Source organism: Gopherus evgoodei, chromosome 8, assembly GCF_007399415.2.
Source record: "Gopherus evgoodei ecotype Sinaloan lineage chromosome 8, rGopEvg1_v1.p, whole genome shotgun sequence".
NCBI classification, from domain to species: domain Eukaryota; kingdom Metazoa; phylum Chordata; order Testudines; family Testudinidae; genus Gopherus; species Gopherus evgoodei.
In genome coordinates this window covers 41,440,085-41,455,766 of record NC_044329.1, presented here as the reverse complement: position 1 = coordinate 41,455,766, position 15,682 = coordinate 41,440,085, and the positions used below count along the sequence as shown (strand labels likewise).

General features: G+C 49.6%; 1 non-coding gene across 1 annotated transcript; it reads left to right on the top strand.

Annotated features, from left to right (window-relative positions):
* The first annotated feature begins 2,818 nt into the window (after nt 1–2,818).
* LOC115656973 lies at nt 2,819–3,011 on the top strand. Its single transcript, XR_004001844.1, has one exon. It is a non-coding gene; the product is annotated as a U2 spliceosomal RNA (small nuclear RNA).
* The last annotated feature ends 12,671 nt before the right edge of the window (nt 3,012–15,682 follow it).

The following is a 15,682-nucleotide window of genomic DNA, read 5'->3' as shown; positions in this document are numbered from 1 at the left end:
GCCCAGAGGATTCAGGGGCCTAAAGCAGGGGAGCGGACATAAAAAAGGAACCATTGGCTGTGGCGCTTGTACTGACTGGATGGCATCCGAGTCTTCAGTGGCAGCAGGTCCTTCGCTCACTCTGCGTCTTTAGCAGCACTGAAGGACCCACGGCTGCCTGCCAGCGCGAGAGCTCTTAAGGCGCTAATCCGGATAGTGGGGGCTGGGTGGGAGGGGAAGGGTTGAAGAGCCAGCAGAAGCTTGCTGGGTCCATAACCCAGAGGTTGATGGATTGAAGCCATCCTCTGCTATGCGTGCGCTTGTTTCTTTTCCTTCTGGGCCTTCAAGGGAGGTGGTGACCAGCAGAGCACCAAGAGCCTGGGCCATGAGGCAAGAGGTGCCTGAGGCGAGGCCAGAGAGCTCCCCGGCACCTCTTGCTGCCTGGGCTGAAGGCAAGAGGCAGGGCTGGGCATGGCGAGGACCTCCTGTCCTGCAATGAGGCCGCACTGGTCCCCTTTTCCCACTCACACCAGCAGGCGGCTGCTGTGGGAGAACACGAGGGAGGCTCTTGGGATGCCAGGCAGTGCTGTGTGCGTGGCTGTCAGCGGAAAGAGCCGGGGCTCCCGACTCGACCTGCCATTGACTCGCATGGCTCTGCGCACCATCAGTCGGGGCGGTCGAGGCTGCGGACGTGACTCAGGCTTGAGCAGCATGGCTGCGCTTTCCTGATGAGGCATGAGGCGCAGCGTACAGGGAAGTGGGAGGGAGGTATCTTCGAGCCAGCGTATCTCGTCTGCTTCTCCCTTGCCCCTTGGGTGGAGGCAGGAAGGGAGCGAAACGATCCCGGCAGAAAGCTTTGTGCTCGACCTTGAGGATTAAGCCTGAGGCTCTGGCACGGCTGCCAGGAGATGGGTTTCTGAATGGCAAACAGCCCGCTCTTCAGGCCACCAGCTGAAAGCACTGAGGCCAAGAGGCAGCAAAACAGGACCTTTGAGGCTCTCAGCAAAGCAAGGAAGTAGCACAGCCTTTCCACCATCCCTGGGTGGGCTTGAACCACCATCTGTTCAGTTAACAGTCAAATGTGCTGACCCATTGCACCACAGAGACAGGTACAAGCCAGCCTGTATTGAGCACAATCAGCTCAGGGTCTGGTATAGCACATGCATGCAGCACTTAGACAAGAAACAGCAAGGAACTGGACTGTATGGAGTGAACGTTCTGTGTGAAGGAACCAAAAAGAGCATTGGGGCTGCGTTCTAGTGCTTGCATACACTTTCTTTGGCCTGTTTTCCTCTAAGAGTTAGCAGGGTTAATTTCTTAGTCACAGCTCAGTGGGTGGGTTTATGCAAATTCTAGACTCTGAGGCTTGGAGCTCGGGTGCACAACTTTCAGGGTGCATACACCACCTCAGCAACTAACCTTTGCTACCTCACTGCAGAATACCCCCCACACAGCAGCCTTTTACACATCAGGACCAAACCGTACCAGGACACAGGTGTAGTCACTTCAACCTAGGGCCCACAACTTCAGCACTAACAACAATTCAAAGACATTCAAACTTGCCTCCGTCTTTACACACCAGGGACAGCAGGAAGGAACTCAGCCAAGGTGAGACACCCCACAACACATACAAACAAACATCCATTCCTACCAGGTGTGGGCATTTGCTCTGATTTTTAGCCTGCTAACACAGCAGTGGGAGATTGTCCTCTGGCTTTCCGCCCGGCTCCCTTTGCCATGTGCCTGGGCGTCAGCAGGACTGTCTCAGGAGAGCAATTCTGCCCCACACCCACCATCCCTGAGAAAAGACTCCTTTGAGCCCGGGGGCCCGGCCAGGGACTCCAATTTCCATAACCATGGTGCATTGCGTGCAGCGGAGCGAGTCACTGGTCAAGGTGCTGGTTTTGCTTCCAGTGTCCCCGGTTCCAATGATCACACTCGGGATTTAAATTAATTCAATTAAATTTTCTCTAAAACCGAGAGGCTTAGTGGGCAGTCAGTGTAGTCACTCTGCCTGTAGCATATCGTGCGTTTTCCCTGGCAGTGACTCTGCAGCAGTTTTGGGGTTTGTTTCAGATTTTATAAAAATTTTTCCTCTATTTTCTTCCTTTATTTTTTCCAAAGTTGAAGGGTTTCTTGGAGAGTGATATTTGTGAGTTTTTACCCAGTTTTGTGAGGTTGTTATCTCTTGTTGTGAAAAGAAAGCAGAATTCTGGTTGGACTTTTGCTATTCCTGTTCTGGGAGTCAGTGGCTGTGATACAATACTTATTGATGATGGCAGGGGAAGATCTCTCTCTTTTACAGTGATGCTGCAATTTTTTGTTGGGCCCTTTCTCCTCCCCACTCTCCTTTCCAACCAGGCAGGCAGGCTGGCTTGGTGGCCTGTGGAGGTGGGTCAAGCTGGGTTTCTTTTGGCAGACACCTGTTTGAGAACTGGTGCTGTATGGTATATTACCTTAGTCATTTCTTGTCTAAACTGACCAGCCCTAATGTCTGTAGTCTCGTCTCATACTTTGGAAGCCTGCTATTTACCCCTTTTTGTTGCAAAAACAGACTATTCCTATTCTTTCTTTCCTATCTGCTAACCAGTTACTGATCCATGAGAGGGCTCGAGCTGTCTGGAGTAGCTCGTGACTGAGAGTGGCAACCTCAGGGCAGACTGTTAAGAAGCAGGGCACAACCCCCAAATCAGTTGTGTGCTCTAGACTTAGAGTTCACCAAGTGTCAGATTCAGGATGATGTGTCTTTTATGACTTTTTAAACCAAACTTGCTATTTTTGCATAATTTAAGCATTCTATGCAGAGGACTAGATAGGTTTTTATTAACCTGTATATTAGATCATTTTAACATTGGCTGGAATCAAAATGTTAAATCTGTTCTTATCACTTTAATAACAGATACTTCCTCTATCTCAGGACTAGCTATTAAACTGATTTTTGGAATAGGGACATGGAGTAGCAGCTTCCTCTACCCAGTGCACACATCACCCTGTTATTGTGGCTCTGAACCTCTAGGAACGGTGGACCTCCCTATGGGGAGAATATCATGGCTGAAGAGCAGCGAAGAAAAGTGGTGTTGTCTGTGTTCCTGTTTGGTTTGTACTAAGTATGGTTTTGAGTCATTTGTAAATTTTTGGTCAGTTATTAGTTACATCTTATTATTAGGCCTCTGAGTTGAAAGGCTGCTCTTGCAGATTTTACTTTCTCATTGTAGGTCAGTTAAACAGCTGCTTTCTTAGTCTATTCTGTGTCAGTTCTTAAACTGCTCTCCTTAGTATACCTTCCAGCATTAATTGCATGGTTTGGATCGTTCTTTCCCTCGTCTCCCCACAGAAGAGAAATTTTCCATCCCTTTCCCGTTGGGAAAACGCCACCGTTTTAACCTAGAGAACAGTCTCTGTAAATGTTGTGCCCCGATGAGGAGGAAAGTCGGGTCCCTTTGAGTCACATTCCTAGAGTTTAAGGCTGGAAGGAACCAGCTGATCACCTCAGAGGGATTGGGGTCCACCAATGCCCGAGGCTTTACCATGGCAAGGAATTGACTTGATGCCATTGACTGTACGTTTGAGGTAGTTCTGTGGGAAAGGAGCAGAAAAGAGCATTGGGGCTTAGCACTTGCATAGGCTTTCTTTGCCCTGGTTTGCTGTAAGAGTTAACAGTGAGAGATTGCTAGTCTCAGGTCAGTGGGTGGGTTTGTGCAAACTAGGAGTGTACAGGGAACTATCTTTGAACAGAAGGAATGAGAGGAACCAGCGAGAGGAAGGAGGATGAAAGACTTCTCTGTCTTTGAACAGAATTCTGTGTTAATGGTTCTTGCTTTGAATTCCTCTATTGGTGTCATTTCAGGGAAGTGATCCTCACTTAGTTACCTAGTTCTCAAAGTCATGTGAATGGTGTTTGGTGCATGTCTGGGAGCTCGTCATGGTGAGGTAGAAAGGGTGGGGGGCAGAGGGGCTGTGTAACATACAAGGGTGTCAGCATTGTTTTTTGTCTTTTTAGAGTTTAGATCAAAGGATATATTCCCACTGGCTTAGTAGGTAATAATTGGTTTATTAGGCTTTGGTTTATTGTGTCTTGTCAATAAATCAATTCCCAGATATGTTTCTGTTGACTCTAGAACTTTGCTAGAATAAGAGGATGAGGTGAAGTGAACGGGGGAACCACAGTTATCAATCCTGTGTTGTGAAGACAGGAGATAAGTCAAAATAAGATATATCAAGTTTAGCTACACTATTCCTATAGCTGAAGTTGTGTATCTTACATTGATTCTGTCCTCCTCAGTGGAGATCAGTCCAAAGTATAAGTAGTTTCTTAGCCAATCCAAGACTGTGATCAAGTGTCTTGGGGTATATCTACACTATGAAATGAGGTCAAATTTATACAAGTCATTTTTTTAGAAATTGTTTTTAGACAGTTCATTGTGTGTGTCCCAACACAAAGTGCTCAAAGTGCATTAAGTCGGTGGACTGCATCAACAGTACTGAAGCCAGCATCGACTTCCAGAGCATTGCAATTTGGATAGCTGTGCATAGCTTTCCCACAGTTCTTACAGTCTCCGCCGCCCATTGGGATTCCAGGTTGAGATCCCAATGCCTGATGAGGCAAAAAACAGTGTCGTGGGTGATTCTGGGTACATGTCATCAGACTCCCCTCTCCCTCCCTTCTTGAAAGCAACAGCAGACAATCATTTCATGCCTTTTTTTCTGGGTTACCTGAGCAGATGCCATCCCTCGGCAAGCATGGAGCCCGCTCAGCTCACTGTCACTGTACGTCTCCTGGGTTCTGGCAGACTGTGATGAACTAGGAATGTTCTTAATGTTTTCTCTGAATACTGTGTTGGTGCCTCAGTGTCCCCATGGCAGTTCTTAAGTATCTGGCAGAGCAAAGGGCCAATGCACCTAAATGCCTGACACTCTGTCTCCTAGCAACTGATGGCCTGGGACCCCCCCCTGCAAAGGTGCCAACTGAAGGTGTTGGAGACAAAGCGATCAGGAGACCTCGTGTCCCGGGAAAGAAACGGAGCGGAGGAGGAGGGGATGGAGGGGTTGTTAGTCTGGAGCTGGCTGGGGTCAAGGAGCGAAGTGCAGACGTGGGGGGCCTGGTTCACTGCCCCCCAGAATGGACTCCGCCGAGGGGTCCGGTTCGCTGTATCTACAAGCTCTATTTTAGACCCTGTTCTTGTCATCGAATAAACCTCTGTGTTACTGGCTAGCTGAGAGTCACGTCTGACTGCAAAGTGGGAGTGCAGGACCCTGTGGCTTCCCCAGGACCCTGCTGGGTCGGGCTCCCTGTGGGAAGCGCACGGAGGGGCAGAGGATGCTGAATGCTCCAAGGAGAGACCCAGGAGGTGAAGACGTGTGAGCTTCTTGCCCTGAACAAGTCTGCTCCAAGGAGAGGAGGCTCCCCAAAGTCCTGACTGGCTTGGTGGGGAGCAGTTCCAGAGCATCGCCCGGTGACTTCGTGACACAGACATGGGACTGTATTGCTACAGAGCAGCAACTCATTGGCTTTTGGTGGCAGAAAGTGCATTATGATTGGTAGTCATTGTTGCTGTACTCCTAAGTGCTCTCAGGGAGGTCAGCTGGGTCACTTGGGCAGACATGGGAGTGACTCAGCCAGATCATTCCCATCTTCCGCCAAGCAGCCAGGAGATGACAATGGCTAGTAGTTGTACTGCACTGTTTGCTCTCAGCCAAAGATATAAAAGCTAGATGGGTCAAAACAAGAAATTGACCTGATTTATTTTGTGAAATCAACAGCCTGCTAAACCCAGGGTTATGAGTTCAGGGGGCCATTCTGTGTGGCAGTTGTTTGTGTTTCTCCTTGATGAAAAGCCACCCCTTTTGCTAATTTAAATTCCCTGTAAGCCATGCCATCAGTCACCCCTTCCTCCATCAGAGCAACGGCAGACAATTGTTTCATGCCTTTTTTCAGCGCAGAATCAGAAGCTGCAAAAGGAAAACCAGGCAAGGAGGCGACAGCAATGCGGTGACAAGAGTGATGAGGACATAGACATGGTCATAGACTTCTCACAAAGTACGGGCCGAGCAATGTGCCCCGGCAATGCGCACATCATGCTGATGAGCTCTGCATGGTCACCTGTGCTGATCAGCTCGCCACGCTAGCTGAACAGGAAATGAAATTCAAAAGTTTGTGACCCTTTTTCTGTCTACCTGGCCAGTGCATCTCAGTTGAGAACGCTGTCCAGATGGTCACAATGGAGCACTCTGGGATAGCTCCCGGAGGCCAATACCGTTGAGTTGCGTCCACACTGCCCTAAATTCGACCCAGCAAGGCCGATTTCAGTGCTAATCCCCTCGTTGGAGGTGGAGTAAAGATATCAATTTAAAGAGCCCTTTAAGTTGAAAAAAAAGGCTTTGTCGTGTGCATGGGTCTAGGGTTAAATCGAGGTTAGGGTGCTAAATTCAACTTAAAGTCATACTGTAGGTCAGGCCTCAGAGGGATTTTATAGCTACTGGCTGGCTGAGTGTCCAATCAAGGGAACTACCCACCCACCCTTTCATTGATCACACCTGGTAACTACTAAGTAGAAGCACAGACTCATAGATTGCTTTGCTGAGTTTCCTGCAGGCCCTCCTAACGGCGCAGCAGGGCTGCTCTTGGTTCTGCACAATGTTGTTTCGTTTAGCAGTGACTGTGAAGGGACTTCCAGTTATTTGGCCGTGGGAACTCTGGTATTAAGTGGACACCCTGTCTTAGCTGTGTATGGCTGTATTGCTTGTAGATTTATATATTCTGTTACCAAATGTAGTATTTTGTAGCTGGCTGCTATAATTTGTTTAACTTGTATGAAATATGAATATGCTCCCTCAGACTTAACCACCCACCTTTCATATACTCCCTGCCCCTCACTCTCTGGGGTGGGAACAAGCCACCAGCATGTGTGTCCATTGGATTTTTTTTATTTAATTACTTCTCATTGTTAAATTATTTATGAGTGTTTTTTAAATTTCATTGCAGTGTGTTTTCTTCCTGCCACGGTCACCTGGCAGCTCAGGGATGTGAGATTCTCCTCCATTGCATTTCTGCCTGTGGATAAAAGAAGCGAGATCACATGTCAGTACCTTTGGAAATAAAAGCAACCTGGAACCAAATCAGCTGTCTCCTCAGTGTGCAGTTTGTCTCTTCCTTGTTGCAGTTGATGTGTGTGCAGGGGCACTGTGTGCTCACATGGGAATTCACTACCCTTGGTGTAGCATTTAACTTCTTCCTGGAGTGAATGTGGTGCCGTGGAATGTCAAGTACAGGCTGCATGACCCCCTCCATTTATCCTTGGTGCAGATACAGACCATGTGCAACCTCTCCTCCTGCAGCCCTCCACCATCCCCTGCACAGCCCACCTGTCAGGATAGGAGGGGAATGTTGCTCCATGGATCCTGATTCTCAGATGGGACTGCCCTGGGATGGGAGTGTGGTTGCATCCGTACATCACCAGACTGAGCCTTCTAATATTCTTGGTGATTGTTGCCAAGATCTAGGACATTGTGCTAAACATCTCCCAGCTTCCTTGCTGAAAGGAAGACCAAGGTTTCCTTGCAATATACAGGAAGAAAGTAACTTTTCATCTTACATGCGACTTGAACCCACAATCTCTGGTTTCAGAAACTAATGCCTTATCCATTAGGCCATTGATAAATAACTAAACAAACATTGGAAATTCCCTCTCATAAATGCACATTCATTGCATTTGCTTCAAAGCCAAACGGCCTCTTAATGTGCCTTACAGAAATGTCTGCATCCCCTGGCAGTGAGGCCACTGGGCAGGTCGCTGACAGAGCTGAGCACCACCTTTCTGCGCCAGCCATTTTTAGAGAAGAACCCCACTCTAGAGTCACCCCTCCCTCCTTCACCACCTCCACTTCTGTGGTTCTGAGTGGCAGTAGGATGATTAGGGGGCAAATCCAGGGCTGGAAGGGGGATAAGGTCGGCCCGTAAGAAGGAACCAAGTGGGGCAGACCCAAGAGGAGGCTGTGGGCTGCTGGTTGGTTGCTGGGATCTGAGCTCTAGATCAAAGCTGCACAACAACCTGACACCCAAGGTTATAGGGCCGACATAGTAACCCCCTTACTGGCCTCAGTGAACCCCAAATCCTTGTTACTAAGGGCATTTAGGATTCTCTCTCCCTTAATAACTTCTGGGATCTCTGCTGCAGGCATCAGCCACCTCCTGCCTCACAGATTGCATTCTTGGCACTGTGCAAGCCACCGATGACTTTTGCACTCAAGACAGCACCATCCATATGTGTCCCTGTGGTGCACTGAGTCAGTGCTTTTGGTTGTTAACCAAAAGGATAGCCATTTGAGCCCACCCAGGGGTAGCAATAAGTTTATGCTAGTCTCTTGCTCCACAAGACCAGCTGGGAGCCTCAAAGGTTTTGAGGGAGCAAAGGGAGCCCCTTTTGTCACCTCAAACCCACCCCTCTTGGCCTCAGTGCTTTCAGCTGGTGGCCCGAAGAATGGGCTGGATGTCATTCAGAAACACATCTCCCAGCAGCTGTGCTGGAGGCTTAGGCTTAATCCTCAAGGACGAGCACCAAACTTTCAGCCAGGAAAGTTTTGTTCCCCTCCAGCCTTCACCCAAGTGGCAAGGGAGAAACTGACTAGATACGCCAGCTCAAAGATGCCTCCCTCCCACTTCCCTATAGGCTGTGCAAAGCTATTGGCCTGCCTCATGCCTCGTCAAGAAAGTGCGGCCATGCTGCCCAAGCCTGAGTCACGTCCGCAGCCTGGCCCCTCCCGCGTCTGACGGCGTGCAGAGTCATGCAAGTCAATGGCAGGTCGAGTTGGGAGTATCTGCTCTTTCCCCTGACAGCCACACAGCACTGCCTAGCATGCAGAGAGCCTCCCTTGTGCTCTCCAGCAGCATCCGCCTGCCAGTGTGGGTGGGAAAAGGGGACCAGGAAGCACCGCAGCCTCATTCCAGGACAAGAGGCCCTTGCCACGCCCAGGCAGCCAGAGAGCTCCCTGGCAGGCCATCACCTCACCTCAGTCACCTCTTGCCTCGTGGTGCTCTGCTAGTCTGTGCCTCACTTGAAGGCCCAAAGGGCTAAGAAACAAGCACCCACACAGCAGAGGATAGTTTTGATCCATTAATTTTTGGGTTATGGGCCCAGCACACTTCCACTGCATCACTCTGCTGACTCTTCAGTCCCCTGCCACCCAGCTCCCATTATCCGGATTAGTGCCTTACGAGCTCTCGCACTGGCAGGCAGATGCACAGGCTGCTAGGCGCTGCCCTAGTAACAGGATTTTACAGCTTATACAGGGTAAAAGGGAACTATTTGGGGTTTGGACCCAATTGGGAGCTGGGTAGCTGAGTGCCAGAGAAGGCAGCACTTCTTAAATTGTTTTCAGCTAAGCCTGCAGCTTGTGGGGGACGAGGTTCAGACTTGGATCTGTGTTTGCAGCAGGGAAGTACATCTGGCTCAAACAGGCTAGGTACTGAAGTCCTAAGCTGGCAGGGAAAACGGACTCACCGGTAGGCACAGCAGGTGACAGTCCCAAAGGGGCTTCTGCGACCCAACCTGTTTTTAAAAAGTGTGGGTTTTTTGCCTTCTTATCTGCGCTAGCCTCTGGGACGGAGATGATAGGGGGAGCGTTGAAACATTTGCAGCTGCAGGGGGAAAAAAGGAAGTATAGTATTTAAAAAGACACATTTTTAAAGAACAATGGGTAGACTCTTTCATGGTGAACGAAGCTATTAATATTGCATAACACATATGCTTTCAGTACAGGGTTGCATTTTACCTCTGAATGTCCCTGTAATAAAATTTCCCTGTTTCAACCAGGAGACCATGGATGATATCGCTCTCCTGAGGATAACACAGAGAGATAAAGAATGGATGTAGCTTGAATGCATTCCAGCAGCTTTTATTTACAAAGGTACACTCACCAGAGGTGCCTTCTCCACCTTCAAGGTCCAGGAGCCCGCGTTGGGAAAAGTATTGTCACCAGGGTGATAAATAGTTCCTGGCTGTTGGGAAGAACACTTCCTCCACTTTCCTGCTGTGCGCTACCCTCCTTCTCATCTTCCTCATCCCCAAAATTCCCATCTGTGTTGCGTTAGACTCCTCTCTTGCAGGAGTCCATGAAAAGGGGTGGGGTAGTGGCGGGGGCACCCCCTAGAATTGCATGCAGCTCATCATAGAAGCAGCTTGTTTGGGGGCGTGACCCAGAGCAACCGTTTGCCTGTTTGGTTTTTGGTAGGCTTGCCTGAGCTCCTTAAGTTTCACGTGGCACTGCTGAGGGTCCCTATTATAGCCTCTGTCCTTCATACCCTTGGAGATTTTGTCAAATATTTTGGCATTTCATCTTTAGAGCAGAGTTCTAATAGCACGGATTCGTCTTCCCATACAGCGGTCTGTCATGGTATAATTCCCCACTCTGAACCTTAGTGTCCAAAAGATGGGGTACCAGCATGAATTCCTCTAAGCTCAATTAGTAGCTTAGAACCTGTAGCACTGCCACCAACCAGGAATTCCAGTGCCTGGTACACTCTGGTCCCCACAAAACCTTGCCCGGGGACCCCCAAGACCCAGACCCTCTGGATCTGAACACAAGGAAAGTAAACCCTTTCCCTCACCGTTGCCTCTCCCAGGCTTCCCCTCCCTGGGTTACCCTGGAAGATCACTGTGTGATTCAAACTCCTTGAATCACAAAACAGAGAGGACAATTCACCTTCCTCCCTCCTTCTCTTTCCCCCTCCCAGACTCCTCCTGAGAGAAAATAATCCCAGCACAGAGAGAAATCAGCCTCTCTCTCCCTCTTCCCTCCTTTCTCCCCACCAATTCCCTGGTGAATCCAGACCCAGTCCCCTGGGGTCTCATCAGAATAAAAAAACAATTAGGTTCTTAAACAAGAAAAGCTTTTAATTAAAGAAAGAAAAAACAGTAAAAATTATCTTTGTAAATTAAAAAAAAAATGGAATAGGTACAGGGTCTTTCAGCTATAGACACTGGGAACACCCTCCCAGCCTAAGTATACAAGTACAAATTAAAAACTTTTCAGCAAAATACCAATTTGAACTCCTTTCAGCCAAATATACATTTGCACTTCTTCCAACCAAATACACATTTGCAAATAAAGAAAACAACCATAAGCCTAACTCGCTTTATCTACCTTAGACTCACTAGTCTTAACTTATAAGAGCCTGTATTGGAGAGATTGGAGAGAAACCTGGTTGCACGTCTGGTCCCTCTGAGCCCCCAGAGTGAACAACAACCAAAACTAACAGCACAGCACAAAAACTTCCCTCCCTCAAGATTTGAAAGTATCCTGTCCTCTGATTGGTCCTCTGGTCAGGTGACAGCCAGGCTCACTGAACTTGTTAACCCTTTACAGTCAAAGAGATATAAAGTACTTCTGTGCTATTAACTTTTCTTATCTGTTTATGACACAGTCAGATCCAGTACCTCCCATTCGGTCCATGTTGGAGCTCTTTTGTGATTCTGGGACTCCATGGTCACCTCTGCTGATGAGCTCTGCACGGTAACCTGTACTGATCAGCTTGCCAGGCTGGCCAAACAGGAAATTAAATTCAAAAGTTCATGAGGCTTTTCCTGTCTACCTGACCAGTGCATCTGAGTTGAGAGCGCCGTCCAGAGCAGTCACAATGGAGCACTCTGGGATAGCTCCCAGAGGCCAATACTGTCAAATTGCGTCCACACTATCCCAATTTCGACCTGGTGATGTCAATTTCAGTGCTAATCCCTTCATTGAGGAGGAGTACAGAAATCGATTTTAAGAGCCCTTTAAGTTGACAAAAATAGCTTAGTCATGTGGATGGGTGCAGGGTGTAGTAAGTGAAGGCCCTGATAAAGGCCCAGTATGAGGTCTGAGGCCTGAACTAAAATAATGGCCAAGACTTTGCTAACATAAAGCAAAGTGAAGCTGTGAGCCAGAGGCAGGCCCTGCTCACAGAAGCTGGCAAGGAAAGGGCTGATGCTGCAAGAAGATACGTACCTAAAAGGTACTGAACACTAGAGATCAGAACATTCACATACTTGCACATTCCACACAGATAACAAGGAACAGACTGACCCATCCCGATGACAGGGGCAAAAGGGTAATATGATGGATAGAGTTGTTTTGATCGAACCAACATGTACAAGGTGAGAGGCGGCACCTTACTACGTAGAGGGGTTGTACCTTGCTACGTAGAGGGGTTGTACCTCAATACATCAGGAGTGATGTGTAACTTGTTTGTACCTCTGTATAAAAATGTATCCCTGGGACGATGTCTTTGTCTGGCCGATGGGGCAGTGGAAAGTCCCGCCACCGACTGAGCCGGGTCCATTGCCAAGAGGCACTTTCTTGTAGTATGCCCGGTAGACTAAGTAATCTACGGGGAACTGCAACTGTTTCCGAGATCGCAATAAACCTGGCTGACATGCCTTTGTACCTTACTAGACTCTGTGGTCATTGGGGGTTCTCTTCGGGTCTGCTGTGTCAGCTATCTGCAGAGCTGGGGTAGCGCAAGAGGGAACACATGCACGCAGCCGAGTGATACCAACAGAGAAAGAGCAGAGCACCACACCGGTAGCATCTGACAACAACACACTTCCAACAACACAGGGTTAAATCGATATAACACTGCTAAATTCAACCTAAACTCATAGTGTAGACCAGAGCCAAGTAAATCCTGTTCTTCTCCTTTCATGAAGATGCCTGGGACACCATCTCACACTGTGTCCCTGAGGTGTCAGGCAAACTCTCAGTGCCTGAAGCTTCTGCCACTCACCTAGTGCCCCATGTCCTATAGATCAGCCATAATCCTGGTTGCTGCTCTATAGAGAGTGTGAAAGGAGCCTAGTTAGCAAACCCATAGGTGTTATGGGGCTGCAGCACTAACAGGGGAAGAAAAGGTTTTCAGCAGCCACTGACAGCCAGCTCTGCCCCTGCTACAGGCCTTGCCGACAAGCTCCTTCTCTTCCCCTTCAGCGCCTCCTGCCTGCCAGTGATCCTGCCTGTCTGCCTGCCTGGAGGTGCTGGGAGTGCTGACAGGGAGGAGCGGGGACAGGAGGATGTGGGGGAGAGATAGTAATGGGGCAGGAAGGTGCAGGGCAGGAAGAGATGGGACAAGGGTGAGGGATTGGGGGAAGTGGTGGAGTGGGGGAAGGGCCTGGTGCAGAAAAGGGGGAATTTGTTCCGGATCCTGCACCCTTCTAGGGCCAGCCCTGAAGGAAAGCACTGACTATTACAGTGATAATAAAACTGACCAGCATTGCACGGGAGACTGAGGGAGATCAACACTCATCAGATCTCTTCTCTCCTCCAATGTGAGCCAGACACTGCTCTCTCCTGGCTCTCACTCTAGCAGCTGGACGCCAAGGAGCCATTTCCCCACAGGAAGTGCATTGAGTGCCCCTGTGGTGCTGGGGGGGCTGGCGCTGCTGCTGCCTGTGGGGGCTGGAAGGGGGGCTGATGTCCGCACAGACTCTCAGCTGCCAGGCCGGAATGGGCACTTGGGACCTTACCAGACTGGTGCAGTGAAGACAGGGGGTTGACAGAGCAATGCAGATGCTCTCCAGAGCACGGAACAGCATTCGCCCATGCAGCCAGGCAATGAGCATTTCCCACAGCCTGGAGCTGAGGGGGAGGCAGCAGCTGCTGTTCCAGCTCCTCGGGGACAGGCCCTATTAACCAACAGACACTTCTTACTCACCACAGCTAAGGTCATTGGGTTCCTCCGGTGGGGGTGTGGAGCAGCCGTTTGTTTTCCTGTTTGCACTCCTCTGTCCTGTGAAAATTGGGGAGGAGAAGCAGAAGCCCCGCTTCCCTCCCTAAATGACACCCAGTGGGGGAATCCAGGACAACAGGGTGGGGCAGCAAGTGGTGACTAGACTCTCACTGCCAGGGTCTAGTCTAGCTCATGGTCCAGCTTATTTTCTCTCCGTGCCACTGGCTCCCAGTCACCTTCTGCCACCAGGTCAACCCGGGAATTCAGGCAGGAATGGGATGAGGAAGTAAGTCAAGCTGAGCAAGGCAGGCAAAAGTGAGTCTTGTCTTCATGGGCCGCTCCCAATGATGTTCTTTTTGTGTGCAACTGCTGCAAAAACATCCAGACAGAGAAGCAGCAGGCCAAAACACTGCTAAACAGCTTCTAAAGTAGTTCAGTTGGGAGAGCATTAGACTGAAAATCTGAAGGTTCCTGGCTCAATCCGAGGCTTTGGTAGGCCCTTTCATCCCTCTTTGCGCAATGATGGCTTGCTCTCTGGATGCACAATAGTGTCTGCACCCAAGGTGAATCTCTGATCTTGAGCCGTGCAGTAGGAAAAGATAGCGTGGGCTTTTGCATCTGGTTGGACCACCTGACATTTAAGGATGACAGCTGTCTTTCCAAACATGGCAGGAAGTGAGTGAGGTAGAGTGACCCTCAGGAATGGTGCCACAGGGTTGCTGAGCAAGGAAAGTACCAGGGAAGGGGCATCTGTAAAAGTGGCCATGTGGAAGATGCAAGGGATTTGAGGGGTCCAGGAAGAGGTGTTTGATGTTCATTGCCTTGGAGCAGTTGGACTTGGGCATGGTGGGTGTTCAGGAAATACACATTCATGAGTTTAGGGTAGATTGATAGGCAGAGGGTGATTGGAAGAAGGGCCTGTCTCTTTGGTCTTCCAGGTCAGGGAAGAATGATGGGGTTGGAGTCTTGTTCTTCACATTTGCAGTGCAAGTACAGAAGGTGCTGGAGCTCTGACCAGGGAGGACGTTACTGGTGAGCTTTGTGCTCTGTGGCACTGGTTAGGCCTATATTAGTGTGTATAGTCCCCAATTAAGAAAGGGAAGGAACTGGTTCCCTTCCTCTGGACTGTTTGTTGTTGGTGTTTTCCCAACTGTCAGAGGAAACATTACAGGTCTGTAGTGAGGACAGCTCAGTGCATGGTGGTGCCAATGGACAGTTCGGATGACACAGCTCTCACCGTGTGCTCAATATGGGCAATTCCCTGACCAGGGGCGGCGTTATATATTTTGCCGCCCCAAGCAGAGTCAGGTTGCACCTCTGGCTCTTACTATGAAGGTTGAAGTTACAATTCCCTGTTTGGGTGCACAATATGCTTAAGCTCCCACCCAGCAATCGGGGGAAACTAACCCTGGCCACTGGGTGCCTCTAAGAAGTGATGCTTTCTCCACTCACAACCACTGAGTGTAGAAAAGAAACTAAGAAAAAGGAGGAAAATCACCTTGTATTAACTTGGGAAAACACCACAATCAGGATTCATAACACAACACTATGAGCAAAACGCCAACCCATAGTGCGCTGGGCAGTGGCCTTTTGCCTCGGGCTCTTAAATCCAGACACCAAAAGCTCTTTGGATGTGTCCCTCCCTTCACTGCACCTCACCCACAGCTGCTGTCCTGGGTCAATGAAAATCCAGAGTTCACCTCTCAGCTCCTGAGGGAAAAGCCCCTTTCTCCCTCTGCTGTCTGGCCATGTTGCCAGCCACGTGCCGTTCCCCCCTGGCACTGCTCTGCTGGCCCCTCTCTGCTCTGGGATGTCTTGTGGTCCCACCAGGAGCGGAACAGGCTCCCTAAAACAGGACCGCCCAGAGGATTCGGGGGCTTGTACTCACTGGGCAGCGCTTCGAGTCTTCGGTGGCAGCGGGTCCTTCACTCACACTGTGTCTTGGGCAGCACTGAAGGCCCTGCTGCTGAAGTGCTGCTGAAAACCTGGAGTGAGTGAAGGGCC